The sequence below is a fragment of the Engystomops pustulosus genome, chromosome 3 (assembly GCF_040894005.1).
Source record: "Engystomops pustulosus chromosome 3, aEngPut4.maternal, whole genome shotgun sequence".
NCBI classification, from domain to species: Eukaryota; Metazoa; Chordata; class Amphibia; order Anura; family Leptodactylidae; genus Engystomops; species Engystomops pustulosus.
In genome coordinates, this window is record NC_092413.1 from 117,564,045 (window position 1) to 117,583,562 (window position 19,518).

At 43.8% G+C, this 19,518-nt stretch overlaps 1 long non-coding RNA gene across 1 annotated transcript in view; it reads right to left on the reverse strand.

The window, feature by feature from the left end:
- LOC140120544 (uncharacterized) overlaps nucleotides 1-19,518 on the reverse strand; it is a 62,096-nt gene that overhangs the window by 7,859 nt on the left and 34,719 nt on the right. The window contains exon 2 of the long non-coding RNA XR_011853856.1: nucleotides 16,388-16,510. This is a non-coding gene — a long non-coding RNA (uncharacterized lncRNA). The remainder of the gene's footprint in view (nucleotides 1-16,387; nucleotides 16,511-19,518) is intronic.

The following is a 19,518-nucleotide window of genomic DNA, read 5'->3' on the forward strand; positions in this document are numbered from 1 at the left end:
CGGGACTTTCACGGTTTTTCAGCTGTGTCCCGCCGCCCCGGGAGGTTAAGAGGTTATCACGCTTTCCTCTGCATTGTCCCGGGCCAAGAGACTTTGTCCCGTCTCCTGGTCCCGGGACACACCGGCTGCAGAGACAGAGGAGGCAGCGCGGAGGCTGTGAAGGCAGAGCTCACAGCAGTGCACGGCCCCTCCTTCTCCTCCCCCGGGCCGCCCCCCTCCCCCTGTGTGAGCTGCCGCGGGATGTCTAAGGAGGAATCAACAGGGGGGAGGGGGGGTGTCACCTGGAGATCGTGAGCTCCCAGCACAGAACATGGCACAGCAGGGCCCCTCCTCCTCCTCCCCCCCTGTGTGAGCTGCCACGATCTCTGAGGATGAATCTACAGGAGGGTCTGCTGCTGTGTGACCCGGAGACCCTCTGCTCCTGAAGCTGTGGAGGGGGCAGCCTGTGTGATGTGCCCCCCTCCAGAGGCTACAGACGTCCATTAGGAGAATCTGCACAGCAGTGATGAGGTAGGACACAGCCTGACCCCCACAGTAACCTGTAGCTGTGTGTGCTGGGTGACAGGACACCTCTATCAGGACTTGTATGGCAGCTTTGTGACATACAAGCCCTGAAATAATCGCAATGTCTTGTGAACCGCCAGACATTGCGATTATTTTTCCCTTCTCCACACCAAGGGGGATATAGCCATCAGTGAGCTATTAACCCCTAGGCACACCTGGACGTTATACCACGTCCCTGTGGCTAGATACTTAGCGCACCGGGACGTAGTATAGCGTCCCGCTTCTGGCAGCTGTCTATCACAGCTGACACCGCGCTGTAACACCCGCGATCGGAGCTGACTCCGATCGCGGGTGTTAACCCCTTACACGCCGCGGTCATGCATGATCACGGCGTGTAAGGCTGTTCCTCTTCTGGGCAGCCCCGAGGACTGCCAAGTGCCCTGGGGCTGCACAATCTCCCTGGAAGACAGTTTACACTGCTCTACAATGAAGAAGTATTGTAGAGCAGTGTATTGGACTTGAATAAAAAATAAATACATGAAATTATAAGCCCCTAAAATGTCACTTTCCCATAAAAACACTTAATAAAGTATAAAACACACAAAAACACAACCCCCACACACATACATATACCGTATATTCCGGCGTATAAGACGATCCCCTACTTTCCTGTTTAAAATATAGGGTTTAAGATATATTCGCCGTATAAGACTACCCCTTTTCCAACGCATACAAAACACAGATAAAAATTTAAAAAAAACAGATTTGAATTTAACATGGTCCTTTTTTTAATGTAAATTCTTATGACATGCAGGTATATAGCAGGAGAACTGTCGCTCATAAACATAAGGCATACAACAACAACATTACCATTACAGCACAGCCCCCAGTAGTATACAGCACTGCCCCCAGTAGTATACAGCACAGCCCCCATTAGTATACAGCACAGCCCCCAGTAGTATACAGCACTGCCCCCAGTAGTATACAGAACAGCCCCCAGTAGTATACAGCACAGCCCCCAGTAGTATACAGCACTGCCCCCAGTAGTATACAGCACAGCCCCCAGTAGTATACAGCACAGCCCCCAGTAGTATACAGCACTGCCCCCAGTAGTATACAGCACAGCCCCCAGTAGTATACAGCACAGCCCCCAGTAGTATACAGCACAGCCCCCAGTAGTATACAGCACTGCCCCCAGTAGTATACAGCACTGCCCCCAGTAGTATACAGCTTGCCCCCAGTAGTATACAGCACAGCCCCCAGTAGTATACAGCACAGCCCCCAGCAGTATACAGCACAGCCCCCAGTAGTATACAGCACAGCCCCCAGTAGTATACAGCACTGCCCCCAGTAGTATACAGCACTGCCCCCAGTAGTATACAGCACAGCCCCCAGTAGTATACAGCACTGCCCCTAGTAGTATACAGCACAGCCCCCAGTAGTATACAGCACAGCCCCCAGTAGTATACAGCTTGCCCCCAGTAGTATACAGCACAGCCCCCAGTAGTATACAGCACAGCCCCCAGTAGTATACAGCACAGCCCCCAGTAGTATACAGCTTGCCCCCAGTAGTATACAGCACAGCCCCCAGTAGTATACAGCACAGCCCCCAGTAGTATACAGCACTGCCCCCAGTAGTATACAGCACTGCCCCCAGTAGTATACAGCTTGCCCCCAGTAGTATACAGCACAGCCCCCAGTAGTATACAGCACAGCCCCCAGCAGTATACAGCACAGCCCCCAGTAGTATACAGCACAGCCCCCAGTAGTATACAGCACTGCCCCCAGTAGTATACAGCACAGCCCCCAGTAGTATACAGCACTGCCCCCAGTAGTATACAGCACTGCCCCCAGTAGTATACAGCTCGCCCCCAGTAGTATACAGCACAGCCCCCAGTAGTATACAGCTTGCCCCTAGTAGTATACAGCTTGCCCCCAGTAGTATACAGCACAGCCCCCAGTAGTATACAGCACAGCCCCCAGTAGTATACAGCACAGCCCAGCATTAAAAAAAAAACTTATATACTCACCCTCCGGTGGCCCCGATGTGCTGCGCTGCTCCCCTGATGTCCGCGTGGCTCATCTTCAGTCTTCCGCGCCGTCTTCTTTCTTCTGCCGGGCGCCGCCATTGATCTTCCCCGGCAGGCGCCTAGTATGATGCGCCGCTGCTGACGTCATACTAGGCGCTGCCCCGGGGAAAAACATGGCGGCGCCTGGCAGAAGAAAGAAGACGGCGCGGTAGGCTGAAGACGAGCCGCGCAGACATCGGGGCCACCGGAGGGCGAGTATGCGCCCCGATGTCTTTTTGAGGCTGCCGGCAGATTTTTGAGGCTGCCGGCAGCCATCGCTGTGAAAACCGGTGTTTTCGCTGCAATATGCAGCAAAGACTTACCGGCTATGGTGAGGGCTCAGCCCGTGAATACACAGAGGGCGGTCGGGATTACCGGCGTATAAGACGACCCCAGACAAGACAGAAGATTTTTCTGTCTTCAAAAGTCGTCTTATACGCCGGAATATATACGGTATTTTGGTATGTAACAATCTGTAAAAAAGAATCGTTACTGGACCTGCACGGTAAACGCCGGAGAAAAAAACGCAAAAAAACTTTCCAAAAAAAGATTTTTAATTAATACCTTTTAAAAAAATGCTCTAAAAAGTGATGTAAAAAATGTTCTGCACTCTAAAACAAGACCACTAAAAAGAACAACTTAGCATCAGAAGATGGCAATATGAAGAGGAGGTTTTAATTTTTGTAAAAGTATAAAATCATTATAAAACCTATAATTTTGGTATCCTTGGGGACAGGAGAAGGAAACTGGAGGAGGCTGGGGTACAGGAGGAGAAGGCTGGGGGAAAGGAGGCTGGGGGGACACGATGATGCTGGAGGAGGCTGGGGGACAGGAGGAGAAGGCTGGGGGACCGGGGGCTGGAGGACAGGATGATGGATGCTGTGGTACAGGAGGAGGAGGCTGGGGGACAGGATGATGCTGGAGGAGGCTGGGGGACAGGAGGAGGAGGCTGGGGGGACACGATGATGCTGGAAGAGGCTGGGGGACAGGAGGAGGAGGCTGGGGGAAAGGAGGCTGGGGGGACACGATGATGCTGGAAGAGGCTGGGGGACAGGAGGAGAAGGCTGGGGGACAGGAGGATGGAGGACAGGATGATGCTGGAGGAGGCTGGGGGACAGGAGGCTGGAGGACAGGATGGTGCTAGAGGAGGCTGGGGTACAGGAGGAGGAGGCTGGAGGACAGGATGATGCTGAAGGAGGCTGGGGTACAGGAGGAGGAGGCTGGAGGACAGGATGATGCTAGAGGAGGCTGGGGGACAGGAGGCTGGAGGACAGGATGATGCTAGAGGAGGCTGGGGAACAGGAGGCTGGAGGACAGGATGATGCTAGAGGAGGCTGGGGTACAGGAGGAGGAGGCTGGAGGACAGGATGATGCTAGAGGTGGCTGGGGGACAGGAGGCTGGAGGACAGGATGATGCTAGAGGAGGCTGGAGGACAGGATGATGCTAGAGGAGGCTGAGGTACAGGAGGAGGAGGCTGGGGGACAGGAGGCTGGAGGACAGGATGATGCTGGAGGAGGCTGGGGGACAGGAGGCTGGAGGACAGGATGATGCTAGAGGAGGCTGGGGGACAGGAGGCTGGAGGACAGGATGATGCTAGAGGAGGCTGGGGTACAGGAGGAGGAGGCTGGGGGACAGGATGATGCTGGAGGAGGCTGGGGGACAGGAGGCTGGAGGACAGGATGAAGCTAGAGGAGGTTGGGGGACAGGAGGCTGGAGGACAGGATGATGCTAGAGGAGGCTGGGGGACAGGAGGCTACAGGAGGAGGATAGAGGACAGGAGGAGGATAGAGGACAGGAGGCTACAGGAGGAGGGTAGAGGACAGGAGCTACAGGAGGAGGATGGAGGACAGGAGCTACAGGAGGAGGATAGAGGACAGAAGGCTACAGGAGGAGGATAGAGGACAGAAGGCTACAGGAGGAGGATGGAGGACAGGAGGCTACAGGAGGAGGATAGAGGACAGGAGCTACAGGAGGAGGATAGAGGACAGAAGGCTACAGGAGGCTACAGGAGGAGGATAGAGGACAGGAGGCTACAGGAGGAGGATAGAGGCCAGAAGGCTACAGGAGAAGGGTAGAGGACAGGAGGCTACAGGATTAGGATGGAGGACAGGAGCTACAGGAGGAGGATGGAGGACAGGAGGTTACAGGAGGAGGATAGAGGACAGAAGGCTACAGGAGGAGGATGGAGGACAGGAGGTTACAGGAGGAGGATAGAGGACAGGAGCTACAGGAGGAGGATAGAGGACAGAAGGCTACAGGAGGAGGATGGAGGACAGGAGGCTACAGGAGGAGGATAGAGGACAGGAGGCTACAGGAGAAGGGTAGAGGACAGGAGGCTACAGGATTAGGATGGAGGACAGGAGCTACAGGAGGAGGATGGAGGACAGGAGGTTACAGGAGGAGGATGGAGGACAGGAGTTACAGGAGGAGGCTGGAGGACAGGAGGCTACAGGAGGAGGATAGAGGCCAGGAGACTACAGGAGGAGGCTGGAGGACAGGAGGCTACAGGAGGAGGCTGGAGGACAGGAGGCCACAGAATGAGGAGGATAGAGAACAGGAGAAGGATATAGGGAAGGGGGCTACAGGAGGAGGATGGAGGACAGAAGGGAACAAAATGAGGAGGATAGAGAACTGGGACTACACCATGTGAGAAGGGGTAGGTGTAGGAGTTCAGATAGTATTATGTGTAAGTTTGGGGAGATAAATAAAAGTGCAAAACCAAATGTAAAGGCAGAATAAAATTAAAGAGGGGTCTTATATGGTTTACATGTTGCAGAGTTGCATTAGGGGATATTATATTGGTCCACGGGAAGGGGGGGGGGGCAAATTAAGGGGTGTTGTACCATGGGGGCAAATTAAGGGGTGTTGTACCATGGGGGCAAATTAAGGGGTGTTGTACCATGGGGGCACCATCAAGGTATATATTATACTATGCCTGTGGGTGGGACAGTGGGCGTGGTTTAGAAAAAGGGGGAGGGGCTTTGTGTCCCTCTTTCTCTTGCCCAAAAGTTGGGAGGTATGATAATGTTCTTTCTAGTACAAAGTCAACAGAAAACTGGCGCAGCCAGAATAATAGACCCAGGCCTATGTGTCATCAGAGTGTAGTCAGTTTCTGAGCCATATGTAGTCTCTGTGTGATCTGTGTGTCATGCTGGGGTCCTGGGATCAAGTCCCATCCAGGTCAACATCTGCAAAGATTTTGTATGTTCTCTCCGTGTTTGCGTTGGTTTCCTCCGGGTCCTCCGTTTTCCTCCCAGACTCCAAAACATACTGGTAGGTTGATCAGAATTGTGAGACTGATGTGACAAGCTCTGTGCAAAGCTGCGTAATCTGCAGGCGCTATATAAATAAAGGAATTATTATTATGATGTCACTACCTAGTCCCAACCATAGCCTTTACATTCCCACAGACTTCTATGCAATAGTCAATTTAACAGCCGCTTAAAGGGGTTGTCCACTCTCTGTAAATAAATGGTATTGTTTGTGTAAGGAAAAGTTATACAATTTTCCAGTATACTTTCTGTATCAATTCCTCACAATTTTCTAGATCTCTACTTGCTGTTCTTCTATAGAAAGCTTCTATGTTTACTTCCAGAAGATAGAGATCTGTCCATGGTCGTGTGATGGACAAACAGTTGTGCAAGCCGTTAGTATCACACGGCTCTAATTACTCTCTGCATGACCATCACATGACCAGGGACTGGTTTCTATCCACTGGAAGTAAACCTAGAAGCTTCATATAGAATGACAGCAAGCAGAGATTTAGAAAACCTTGAGGAATTGATACATAAAGGATATTGGAAAATTTGATAACTTTTCCTTACACAAACCATATCAATTATTTGCTGAAAGTGGCCAACTTCTTTAAAAGTTAATGAAGCACCATGGATACATTTAATAATAAATAATAATAATAAGTCCTTTTTTTATATAGAGCCTACAGATTCAGCAAGGGCTGTAAGTAGCTTGCCAGATCAGTTCCTGTCCCCATGGGGCTCACAATCTAATCAACCTACCAGTATGTTATTGGAGTGTGGAAGGAAACCGGAGGAAACCCACGCAAACACAGAGAGAACATACAAACTCTTTGCAGATGTTGACCTGGTGTCAAAGCTTTATTTACGGGGGTATAATTTCATCTCTGTTAAACTACTTGTACACCCAGTAATCTTACGCTACATTCACACAGCGTTATGACCAGGATGTTTTTGGAAGAAAGTAGACATGTCTTTAAGACAACCCCCTTAACATTTCTCTACCAAATGCCATGTTTGCATTGCTGAATAAAAGAAAAGTACTTTTTGCTATACAGCAGTGGCCAATAAAGTTGTAATTGTAAGATGCGCTATAATCCACTTATCCATATGCAGAGGCCTAAAAATGGACATGTAATATTTCCATGTAGCAGTAGGTGGGCCCCCATAATCAATTTCACTGGTGGGCCCTAGGCATCCCAGTCCGACCCTGGCTGCAAATAAAGGTGCACAGGTATATGTAGTCTTAAAGTTTTACAATACCCCTTTAACTAAAGAAATTTAGCCTATCTTTGAATTCACAAGAAATGTAAAAATCTTGCTTATCCAAATCTAACTGGGATTTGTAATGCAATGTAGTAGCAAACACTTAGGCCCCTTCCACACTTGCCTTTTTCAAACGCATGTTTTTGACGTGCGGAACTTGCACTCCGACCCATTGTAATCAATGGACTTTTTCAGACTTGCATTTTTTTTCACGCACACATGCACGTTTTTTTTAAACGCACGTATAAATCTCAGCATGCTCTACTTTTGCAAGTCACGCGCGTGAAAAACGTACCATACAAGTCCATGGAGACGCATCAAAAACGTATTGTACTCGGAGACACATGCTATTGCAATGCTTTTTTCACACATCAATTGCCAATAAAGATAGATCTCAGTCCTGAGTCCCTTTCACGCCTGTTATCTGCACGTGAAAAACGCATTGAAATTGCATTGATAATGCATTGAAAAAGCGCAAGAAAAACTGAAACACGGAACAAACTTTGATCATACTCTGACGTGATCTGCAACGCAAGTGTGGAAGGGGCCTTACTAAGACCGAGCGACATCCAAGATAGCAGGTCAAAACACCCCTTCCAGTTTATTGCACCCTTTATAAACCTAATGGGGCAGATTTACTTACCCGGTCCATTCGCGATCCAGCGGCGCGTTCTCTGCGCTGGATTCGGGTCCGGATTCGGGTCTGGATTCATTAAGGTAGTTCCTCCGCCGTCCACCAGGTGGCGCTGCTGCGCTGAAAAGCATCGGAACACACTGGAGTTCACCGGGCTGGGCTGAGTGAAGGTAAGTGCAAGCTCCGCGACAGATTTTTATTTTTTTTTAAAATGCAGCGGTTTTTCCGAATCCGTCGGGTTTTCGTTTGGCCACGCCCCCGATTTCAGTCGCGTGCATGCCAGCGCCGATGCGCCACAATCCGATCGCGTGTGCCAAAATCCCAGGGCAATTCAGGGGAAATCGGAAATATTCGGGTAACACGTCGGGAAAACGCGAATCGGGCCCTTAGTAAATGACCCCCAATATGTAGTAAGCATTGACATCCATTACAGCCTTCTCCTGTGCTGAGCTAAAGTCTATTATAAAGTAGCATTTTGTTACTTCATTTCATTCTTTTCATATCCTACTGTGACAAATCTAAATGATTTGCTTCTCCCAAATTTCTGAGACAAAATGACACCTTCACAAATGCTATAGATGGAGTAATTAGTTGCAGTTCCACTTTGGACTTCAGAAAATAAGGTTAGCGCCATTGTTTTTTCCTAACTTAAAAACCATTACTAACTGACTTACTAAATAACTGAAGGCTAAAATTCTATTAGCAGCACAGTCCCCTGCTGCACAGTGCAGTGTAAAATTGGCATTTGCTATAATATTATTTTGTGGAACGTGATAAAAGTTGTAGCTAATTGGTTTGGATCAATGCGTTTACAACGTTTCAACGAAATTAAATTTCAATTAAAAACAGAAAAGACTTTAGACACTGGGACTGATAAGGCATTGCCACAACTCCATCTGGTACTATCACAATGACTATTTAAAATGCTGGATGCCAGTTTGAGAGACACATTTGATAACTGGCCAAGGTCCACTGGAGGTAAAACAATGTCCACCCTTTTTACAAGGGTTCATTGTTCCAAAACAATAAAGCTCTCTGGCTTATTTGAATGTCAACAATTCAGGCAATTTGATGTTCGGAGCCATCAAATAGAATATTTTGTGTACCAGTTTATTATTTCAGTGGCAGTTATTTGCATCATTCATACTAAAGGATGTTTGCTAATGAGTGCTTGGCTGCTGAAAATTCCTGCGAGGCTGAATGCTCTTTGTGCTCACAAAAGGGTCCAAATCACTGGAGAGAGACCGACTGGACAAATCATTCATCTATGCAAATGCCAGCCGAAATGGTCAGATGCATTTATTACCCTCCTCATTATAGAAAACAAGGGAAGAATCGTGACTGGCAGTTATCAACTTGCCCTACGGTATGATTTGTTCTTCTACCACTATTTAAATGAGAAGAAAAAAGGCATGCCGCTGGGGACTATATTGGTTTGTAAAAGAGTAAATGTCACATAGACCTATGCTTAAAGACTTTTGATTGACAAATGTTTTACTTGACATATCAAACACTGGTGTTTTCCATATCAAATACACTGTATTTATTAAAAAAAAAGCCTTAACCCTTTCCTAGATGGTTATAATAAAGCTTCATTGACAATTACATATACAATGTTCACTTAAGGTCCTAAAAATTCTCTTATGACAGCTAAAAGAGATAGCAAACAATAATGGTTATTAACACATTAATAATAAAACACAGTTTTTAATGTTTTTGGTATCAGGGAATTTTGCATTTTAAAGTACAAAAGAACCTTGGATTACGTGCATAATTCATTCAGGGAACATGCTTGTAATCCAAATTGTTTGTATATTAAAGCAAGTTTTCCCACAGGAAATCATTGAAACCCAGCCGATTGGTTCCACAGAATTCGTGCTCATAATCCAAATCACTCATATATCTTGTACTTCTTCAATATTGTGTTATACAATTTTGTGAGAGAGGGAGGTACAGTACAGTAGATGGTGGGAAGGGCTCACATAACGTATGTATAATGAAATTTTGCTTGTAAACCAATATAATTTTATTTTAGTGTTTTGCTAAACGCATGCAGACCACATTACTTGTAATCCAGGGTTCCACTGTACTCATGGCATGTAACATATACAGTATAAATTAATAAGAAAATAATCCAAACTACTGCAGTGCATGTGGTTCACACAACACTATCAAAGCTTTGATCATCAGCTACTTTACATATTGTTTGACTTAAGGTGGATAAATTGAAACATATCTTGTTTAATCCCTGAACCAAGTGGTTTTGCTAAAAAACAATGATAAAATTCAGGACCTTGGGAAAGCTGGATGCCTACATAAACACAATACACACAAGCCTCATGAAGTGTCCAGACTGGACTAATCAACCTGAGCTGGATGACTCAAACACAGCAGCTGACATATTCTCAGCTTATGCGGGGCGGGACAATGCTGGAGCCAGGGAGCCAGGAGAGCGCCAGGGCAGCGACAGGAGACCCAGAGTCTCATTATCATAATTTTATAATAGTTTTTTCAGCAAAACCACATAATTCAGGGATTAAACAAGATATGTTTCTGCATCAGTGTAGCTACAGCATTCTCTTATATTTGGTTCATAATGCATAAAAGCAAATGGTAGATTTTCTTGAAAGTAAAAATAGGTTGAGAAAAAGAAAAGCAAATGGTCTAGAGCTGTGACTTCTATAATCCAAAACATTTTAAGTACCTTAGGCTAAGCTCAAACATGCATTTGGCAGGTCCTGTTCCCTCTACCGGTGTTAAAGAGCAGAAAAATAGCACTGCCTTCCAGCTCATTTTTTCACACTAACAGAGATGTAAAAGAAGTTTTCCCTCTATACATTGAAGTTTACTTCCCACTATGAAAATGGAGAGTGTAATAGAAATCCCAGATGAAGGTGTGAACTTCAGAATGCTGTACAAATAATGCATTAGATATGCCTTCAAGTTTATTTATAGTATTAAAACACTCAGCATGTTGCAAATAAGCCAATGTAAAGGGCATACTCCACCAAAAATCAGTAATGATGTGTTCTTTAGCGCCGTGTGCAGACGCTTTCTATCTGTCACTTTGTTTCTCGGAGATGCAAGCAGATTGCCAACCCCCAATGCAGCATCCAAGGAAATGCATTATAGCATCATAGTCACCAGAAATGGGCACTGGTAAACCAGAAGTGGGGCAGACCTGTGTATGCCATGATTCGATGTCAGACACACACCAACCCTTCCTCCCACATAAATACACGACACCCCAGCTTGTGTTTAAAGCCCCTTGCGGAAGCGTGGGAGTGCTAAATGTGTGTTGGGGTGCCTGACATTTTTACAGAGGAGAAGTAATGGGAGATTACAAGCTGTATATGCGATTCTCAAAATAATCACTTGGCTGACCTGGGAGGTTCTAGTGCATTGCCACTTCACTGTTTCTGGGTGGTCTGAGTTATGTGAGCAATATTTTCATATGCACATGCACTTTGTCTTTTTCTATTTTTTTTTTCTTTGAAAAATATTTTTATTAGAACCAAGCTGATACAAAGTTCCATCAATAGTCATTGATAGATGTCATACACATACACAGTATACACTGGTTCCATTGTTTTTACATTATAAACTAATGTTAGCATCCAAAACAGAGAATGGCAATCATAACAACGTATAACCACAATAACTAATAATAACAGGCTGCACTTTTTCAAATTTTTGTCATGCACTAGTCATATATACACCCTGACCTGGCATATGACTAACTGAAATGATCACAATGATATAACAGTTTTGTGTATGTCTCTGTTTTTAATAAACATTATTAATTTTATAATATTAAGGGCCTTGTTTACTCTTTTGTCTTGGTTCTGATATGGTTAACAGTATGATGATTTTCGTCAACTAGCCATTACAACATAAGGGAAAATAAATTATGTATATCTCAATAATATCAGTAAGAATAAAACATATTTTAGTACAAGTGAGTTACGAAGCTAAAAGTTACTGATTTTTCTCTATCAAAGGGGGTCTTATCAGCTCTCACCTTCCAGAAGGACATTGACCCTTGCCATACACTCAAAGCTGCAATGGAATGGTGTAAAACAAAGCATTCTCATGTGTTAATCTATTTTGCAAAAAAAACAAAAAGTAAAAAAAGTTGGTCTAGACATAACCCAACAGACTTGCAGCAAACGGTGCTCCAACAATGTAGTGAATCAAAGGGGCTGAATACATATGTATGTGTCACACAGCTCAGTTTTTTAACTTGCAAAGCCACACATAATTTCCATTACACTTCACAAATATTTGACACAATGGGGTAGATTCATTAGAAAAAAACTGTTCTAGTTGCTCATGGCAGCTCAGCTTTAATTTTTCCATGGAAGTGTCATAAAATGAAAGCTGCAATCTGACTGGTTGTCATGAACAGTTTTGCTCTTAGACACTTCTGATATATCTCCCCTATTGTGTTGCTCTATCACATAAAATATCAATAAAATACAATTAATCTTGTGGCTCTAACATTTAAAAGTTCAAAAAAGTTCAAGGAGTATGGATAATTTTGCAACCCATTGTATACCCCAGACTGTAAGATTGAGTGCTTTCAGACTGTTCCCATTGTTTCTACCTGCATAATTTTCCCTTTGAGGGCTGTGTAGAGGATACGGGCATTTTGCATATAGTTCTGCACACTGCAGTGAATAATATGATCAATGTCAGCAGGTTTGAATCACTCATTGTGACTAGCTTTTCTTACAATGGATGTCAAATTTGCTGACTTCTGCAGACGAGGAAAAGGTAGACACGTAGTGCTGAAAGGCTAAAAACTAGTGGAAAGATACAACTATGCAATAGATGTGCCCTTAAGATGAACAGAGAGCTAACAGGATCTTTAGATTACATATAAATTGTAGATAATGTATACTGTATATAGAGTTAAATTATTTTCTAGTGGCATATTTATACACTAATTGCATAATTCCTCTGTGCCTTTAGGATGATAAGACTATATTTAATCAGAATTCAATGTGAATATTACTATATCAAGCATCCTGGCATTTTAATTCCCCTTAGAAATCTTGGTATAAGAATTTAATCACACAACCTGGAAATCCATTAGTTTTAGTAGGAAAAAACCCTGCTCAATCTAATTCAGATAAAAACACAAATATGAGAAGTCCCTACACCGCTAAATGAAAACATAAAACGTGACTGAATCAACAGGAGCCGTGTAAAATGCTTACCTCAATGTTTATTAAGAATTGCAATTTCTATTTGTAGTTTGTCTTTTGTACTTTAGTGCAGGAGGTCTTATTTTGCCTCATGTGACAGATTTCCTTCTTAGTATAAACGATTTTGCTTGAAATGTGCAGGCTTCCATTGCCATGCACTGTCCCTAGTAGATCTACCAGCACCCCATTCATTGTACAGCTGTGACAGTGCCGAATATGTAATTTGTACATTATGATAATTCACTTAGCCAAGATTACCTATTATTGTGTATGATTTCAACCTAATGTTAGATTCTGTAACAGAACAAACCTTCATTTGTGAATGGAGCTAGAGTTACAAACTATATATACAGTATGAACACATAATACATTCTATATTTTTCAAATGGACTATAGAAGAACCCTAAATGGGGGTAAATATAGGAAATAAGTTCAAGGAGCACAAATTATGTAATATGGCATTACAAGCAACATACCAGTAGATTTGCTCATGCTGAACTCCAGACAAATTACAGTTGTTAGTAACAAGGCCAAAAAATTCCAGCATTATAGCTTTTTCAAGTGCACTAGGGTTATGTCCTCACACTGCTTTGCTCTCAGCCGTCTACATTAAACTCCTCTACAGGTCTTTTCCTAAGCTCTCAGCCGAGCTTTCACTAAATTACAACCCTGGAGTAGTAATTCAGTTTTCACAGTCCCACTGTTACAAAACACAAAGGTATGTTCTCCCAGGCTAGTACCAAAAGCCGCCTCATGTAGACTTGTTCCCCGGGGCAGCAACCTGGGTGTAGTACACAGCCGAGTACAAAGGATGAGGCATGACCACTCCTAACCCCTCCCTTCTCCATAGAAAGCTGAGTGGCTTACATATACACTGTGTCCAGGTGCCATAGACCTCTGCAAATCATAGACTGCATAGACAGTCATACAGAAAGATGTAGCCAATGGCTCGATAACAAACTCTGGAATTGTTTACGGACTCCTATCTTATTTAACCCCTTAATGACCGCCCTATCGGGATTCTACGGTGGTCCTTAAGGGTACTTCTTCTGATGCAACGCCTTTCTACAGAGGCGCATCAGAAGAAGATTTGGGGAAACTGTCACAGACCAGACCCGGCACTACAACCGGGATCGGAAAAACTCTGATCCCGGGTGTTTAACCCCTTTCACGCCGCGGTCAAGCATGACCGTGGTGTGTAAGTATGTCCCCCATGGATTGGACCCCCCCCCCCAGAGTGCTTATCGGGGGATCCGATCCCTCATGCCTCTGCCCCGGGGTCCAATGAGGGCCCCGAGGCTTCCGGCTCCTCTTCTCGGCGCGTACCGTCTTCCTGACAATACCTGGCTGTAAGTAACTGAGCATGCGCAACATGCTCAGTTACTTACCCTATACACTGCAATACAAGTGTATTGCAGTGTAAGGGCTTGAACAAGCGATCAGAGGAACACTTGTTCAAGCCCAAATATGGAATGTTTATAAATAAATAAAATAAAAGTCCCATAATCTCCCCAGTTGCACATAAAATGCAAATAAAGTATATAAAACACAAAAACACCAAAAACCGTACATATTTGGCATCACCAAATCCGTATTAAACTGTACAATAAATCTAAATCAATATTAAACCCGCTCGGTGAATGACGAAAAAAAAAAACACGAAAAGTTTCGCCTAAATATACAATTTTTCATCAAACGCCATCACAAAAAATGTTCTAAAAAGTGATCAAAAAAAGTTGTGCTTTAATATGATATGACTGAAAAGAACAATTCTTTTCGCAAAAAATAAAACCTCAACCAGATCTGACAACAGAAAAATATAGAAGTTATGGCCCTGAAAATTTGTCGATAGTAAAAACAATGGGATTTCCTCCGATATTGGTTTTGCTCAGTAAAATTGAGCAAAGATAAGAAAAACTATATAAATGAGGTATCACCGCAATCGTAATGAACCAGAGAATAAATATATAATATTAGTTTTACATTCTGATAATCAGGGGGGAAAAAGTGCTAAAAATCCAAAATAAAAATTAATGATTTTCTTTGTGTCCCCCTTTAAATAGTTAATAAAATCTAATGAATAAGCTATAGACCCCCAAATGAATTATTTTTACAAGTGTTTCTCACACCGTAAATAATAAGCCCTCATATTGCAGGTTCATATTGTTTAAACCCATGTGAAACACTTAAAGGGTTAATAGACTTAATAGAAGTTGTTTTACATACGTTGAGGGGTGAAGTTTCTATAGTGGGGTAATTTATGGGGTTTTACTATAATTTAGGCCTTTCAAAGTCACTTGGAAGCTGAGTTGTTCCTCAAAATGTGAGCTGAAAGCTAGTGTCGGTGATAAGGGGTTAAGGAATACAATACAAATCTTAAAAGAACTAAATAGTGTACAATAAGGATGTTTTTGTAAGCTTTGATGCAGGGAGCTTTATTTGAGTATTGGGCACGAATTGGGCTGAAAAGTAGCTGAGTGCCTTCTAAACAAAGAGAAACAATTTAAGAATTAATTCTTATAACAAACTTTAATGCTTTAACACGGAATTATTTCCCCTTCAATAGGCGCTAATATAGCAGATGGAGAAGCTTGCACTCCAATCTTCTGGGATGGTGGGAAGCAGTATATGTAGTTATGCAATCAAGGATATCACTAGACACATACAAATCTGGAGACACAATATTGATGATATAGTGATCACCTGGAAAAGCTCAGAACAGAAACTCACCTTGGCATATCGCAGCACAAAAATCAGCATTAGGATGTCAACATTAGAATGGATGAAAAGATGAAATACAAACTGAGTTGTACCGTAAGACTTACTTACACAGCACAATGAGAGGAATTACAAAAGAGAGAGGAGAATGAGTCAAAGATATTAAATCAAAATTAAGAGACAGCCACTATAGTAATACGATTATCAAACTAGCCTATAACATTGCTTAAAGAACCAATATGGAAGAACTGTAATTCAATAGAAAAAAAAAACAATCCAGTGAGGTTTATCACAGCATACCACATACACGGTGGATAGAAATGAAGTAGATCCTGGGTAAATGGAACTCCTTGCAAAGGAAGACAAAGATTTGGTTATAGAAAATGTACCACAATTCACAATGTTATTACCAAAAGTCAATTTACAAAATTCATGAAGCAAGACAATCTCAAAATACCCAGGATTAACTACAGCATGTATAGTGATTGTTAAGAAATTGGAATTCCATGATAGCTATGGTAATTCTTAGCATTACATTAATTGCACAACTGCGGATGTTATCTATAAAATGCACTTATAATTTTCACTATGTAGGTAAAATCAAAAGGAGAACTATGGGTTTGCATACAAGAGAACACATGTGTCACAGGTGCCCCTGTGATACACATCTTGGAATCGCAGACACACCCGTGCCCCTCTCCGTGGCAGCACCATGGTCCGGCATCACTTACCTCTCCGCATTCATGCTCCCGTCCCGGCTGGCCAGCGGGCGTGTCCCCGCTCTCCAGGGCGCGTGCCGGCACTCACAGATTTAATTGATTCTTGAAAAGCTGACTTCTCCCAGCAACCCCTGCCTGACAATATGAACAACATCAAAAGGTACAATGAAGAACAATGTAAGAGGAATGGGAAACCATTTTTACCAACGACAGTGGCAAAATATTTCCATCTGAAACATGGCAGCAAAGTTAAGGACTTAACAGCCTGGGCCATATGCCACAAAAAACTTGATATAACTTTTGTTGATCAGTGTCTCCGCCTGTTACAGTATAAACCTCACACAATACCTCACACAGAGAGAGGAATACATGCACAATTCCATTGTGCTGTAAAAACATCTTTTATTCCTCCTCAGTTGATTCTTGTTTCCAGTCAGGGAGGCGGGAAGAGCTCTCAGATCCAGTCAAGCTCTCCCGCCTCCTATCTGCCCTCTAGCCACCTAAACTAACCCCACTGCACTGCCCCTCTGCCCTGCCATCTTCTCCAAATCACTACCCTGTTGTTCCTAATGGGGGCGCATGCATGTGCACCTGTAATGTACACTTACTGTGCTGCACTGCTGCAATAAAGAGCTAGCCATTCACATTGCATGGCCACCTAGATCTTCATCGCAGCCACACTGCACAGTGAGCGCACATTACAGGCGTCGCCATTAGGGCAGGTAGAGATGTAGGAAACAGGGTGCGGTGCACCCGAGGAGGTAGCCAGGGACGAGGAGGCCAGCTTCAAAGATACATGTACATCACACTCCATTGGGAACAGGCGGGCAGTGACGAGGAGAAGAGTTTAGGTGGCTAGATGGCAGAGAGGATGCAAGAAGAGCTTGACTGGATCTGATAGCCCTCCCAGCCTCTCTGACTGGAAAGAGGAATTGACTGAGGAGGAATATACAGAAATCTCAAGAGAATCATTGGAATGCCTGTAATGCTCTCAAAGGTGTTGTATGAGGTTTATAATGCTGGTTTGTGGTGAGGTGTGGTTTCCCTTTAAACTTTGGCTTCTACTTATGATTGTGTCACCTGCAAAACACTCCCAACATCAGAATACTTTTATTTATCGCAAAAATCCTCACCAAAAGACTAATAATTTTTGTTGTCTGTGTGAATATATAAAGATTTTTACAATAAGCTGTTATAGACATTTCACTGTTAATAAAAAAGAACATTATGAAAATTCCAAATAATGCATATTTCTCTACATTTCCTAGAAGCAGTACATACAGTACTTACTTTAATCTGTACAATAAATCTAAATCTTTAATCGATCAACACTGTGAATGGTGTAAAAAAAAACAAAAAAGGTTTTTTATTAACACCCTTCACAAAAAATGTTCTGAAAAGTTATAAAAGATTTCACTGAAAAGAACACCTCTTTCCACAAAAAATAAGCTCTCAACCAGCTATGTCAACAGAAAAATACAGAGATTAAGCCTCTGAAAATATGGCAATGATATAACAAAAGAGATTTCTCTAATATTGTGTTTATTCAGTAAAATTTGGCAGAAAATTTAAACTGTATAAATGAGGTATTGCTAAAAACCCAAAACAAGAATTAAAATTATTTTCTTTTCCTCCATCATCATCAATCATAAATGAAGTATCTGTAAAGTGCATCTCATCCCGTAAAAACTCCCTCATTTCCACATTCCCCAATTTAAAATATAATTGATGTCACCTACTGCTTAGGGTAGATACTGCCTGTCTCCTTCCGTATTCACTTTAAAATAATAACCCTCATCCACAAAGCTCTGAATAATGCTGCACCTCCCTATCTCTCTTCTCTCATCTCAGTCTATCGCCCTTCCCGTGCTCTTCGATCTGCCAGTGACATTAGATTAATCTCTACCTTAATTCGAACCTCCCATGCACGTATCCAGGACTTCTCCCGAGTTGCACCAATTCTCTGGAATGCCCTTCCCCAGACTCTGAGACTAATACCTACCCTCTTTAGGCAAGCCTATCACTCGCTAACTGCTTGAAATGTCAACTCTCCCTTTACTAATTCATCCTATGTCCTATCTCCCATCTGTTATCTGGCAAACAGCTGATATATACCAAGCTCCAGGCTTCTCTGCAGTCTTTTTCACCTAGGACCCTGTAAATAAGATGGCGGCTGATGGCTGGTTCAAGCAGCAACATCGTTGTTTAGTAAATTATTTATTAAATTATTTCATATTGGTCCCTTATGAAGAATGGCTGGACCATTATACAACCTCTTGTGTCACCCCCTCATCCTCATAGTCTGTAAGCTCTTGTGAGCAGGGCCCTCACTCCTATTGTTCCATATGACTGTTTGTTCTTTGTAATGTAATGTAGTTGTATATGTCCCCTATGATTTGTCTGGATAGATGTCCGGTTTAAGGAACGCACCGAGGAACTTCGCTCTGAGCATCCTCAAGCTCAGGTAAGACGTTTTCCTCGCCTCGCACCTGCCTTCCAAAGACCGCTCCAGCCTCCGCCTGTATCGTCTGCTGAGGAACCCATGCAGGTGGACAGAATCTGGCTCTCTCTACAAGAGCGTTCCAGAAGACGACAGGAGAACCTTTGTCTGTATTGTGCCAGTCCAGGGCACTTCATCGGGACTTGTCCTGTTCGTCCCCAACGTCCGGGAAACGCCAGCACCTAGGGCTCTTGAGAGAAGCGTCCTTAGGTGTGTGCCAAGCTTCTCCACGTCTGATTATTCCTGTGCTCCTCAGCGTAGACAGATCCAAGTTTCTGCTTTCCTGGATTCAGGCTCTACAGCGAACTTTATGGATGCAGCCCTGGTCTCCCGGCATCACTTCCCAGTGGTTCGTCTTGAGAAACCATTGTCCATTGCCTCAGTCAGTGGCCAGATTCTTTCCGTGCCCATCCGGTTTCGCACGGAACCCCTGCTTCTGCAAGTTGGAGCCCTGCATAAAGAAAGACTTTCTTTTTTTGTACTACCCCAAAGCACTTCCACCCTCCTGTTGGGTCTCCCCTGGTTGCAGCAACATGCCCCTGTGCTGGACTGGTCCTCTGGGGAGATTCTCCGTTGGGGCCCGGCTTGTTCTTCTCATTGTATGGAGATCCCTCGTCCGCTCCCTGTCTGGACTTCCACCTTG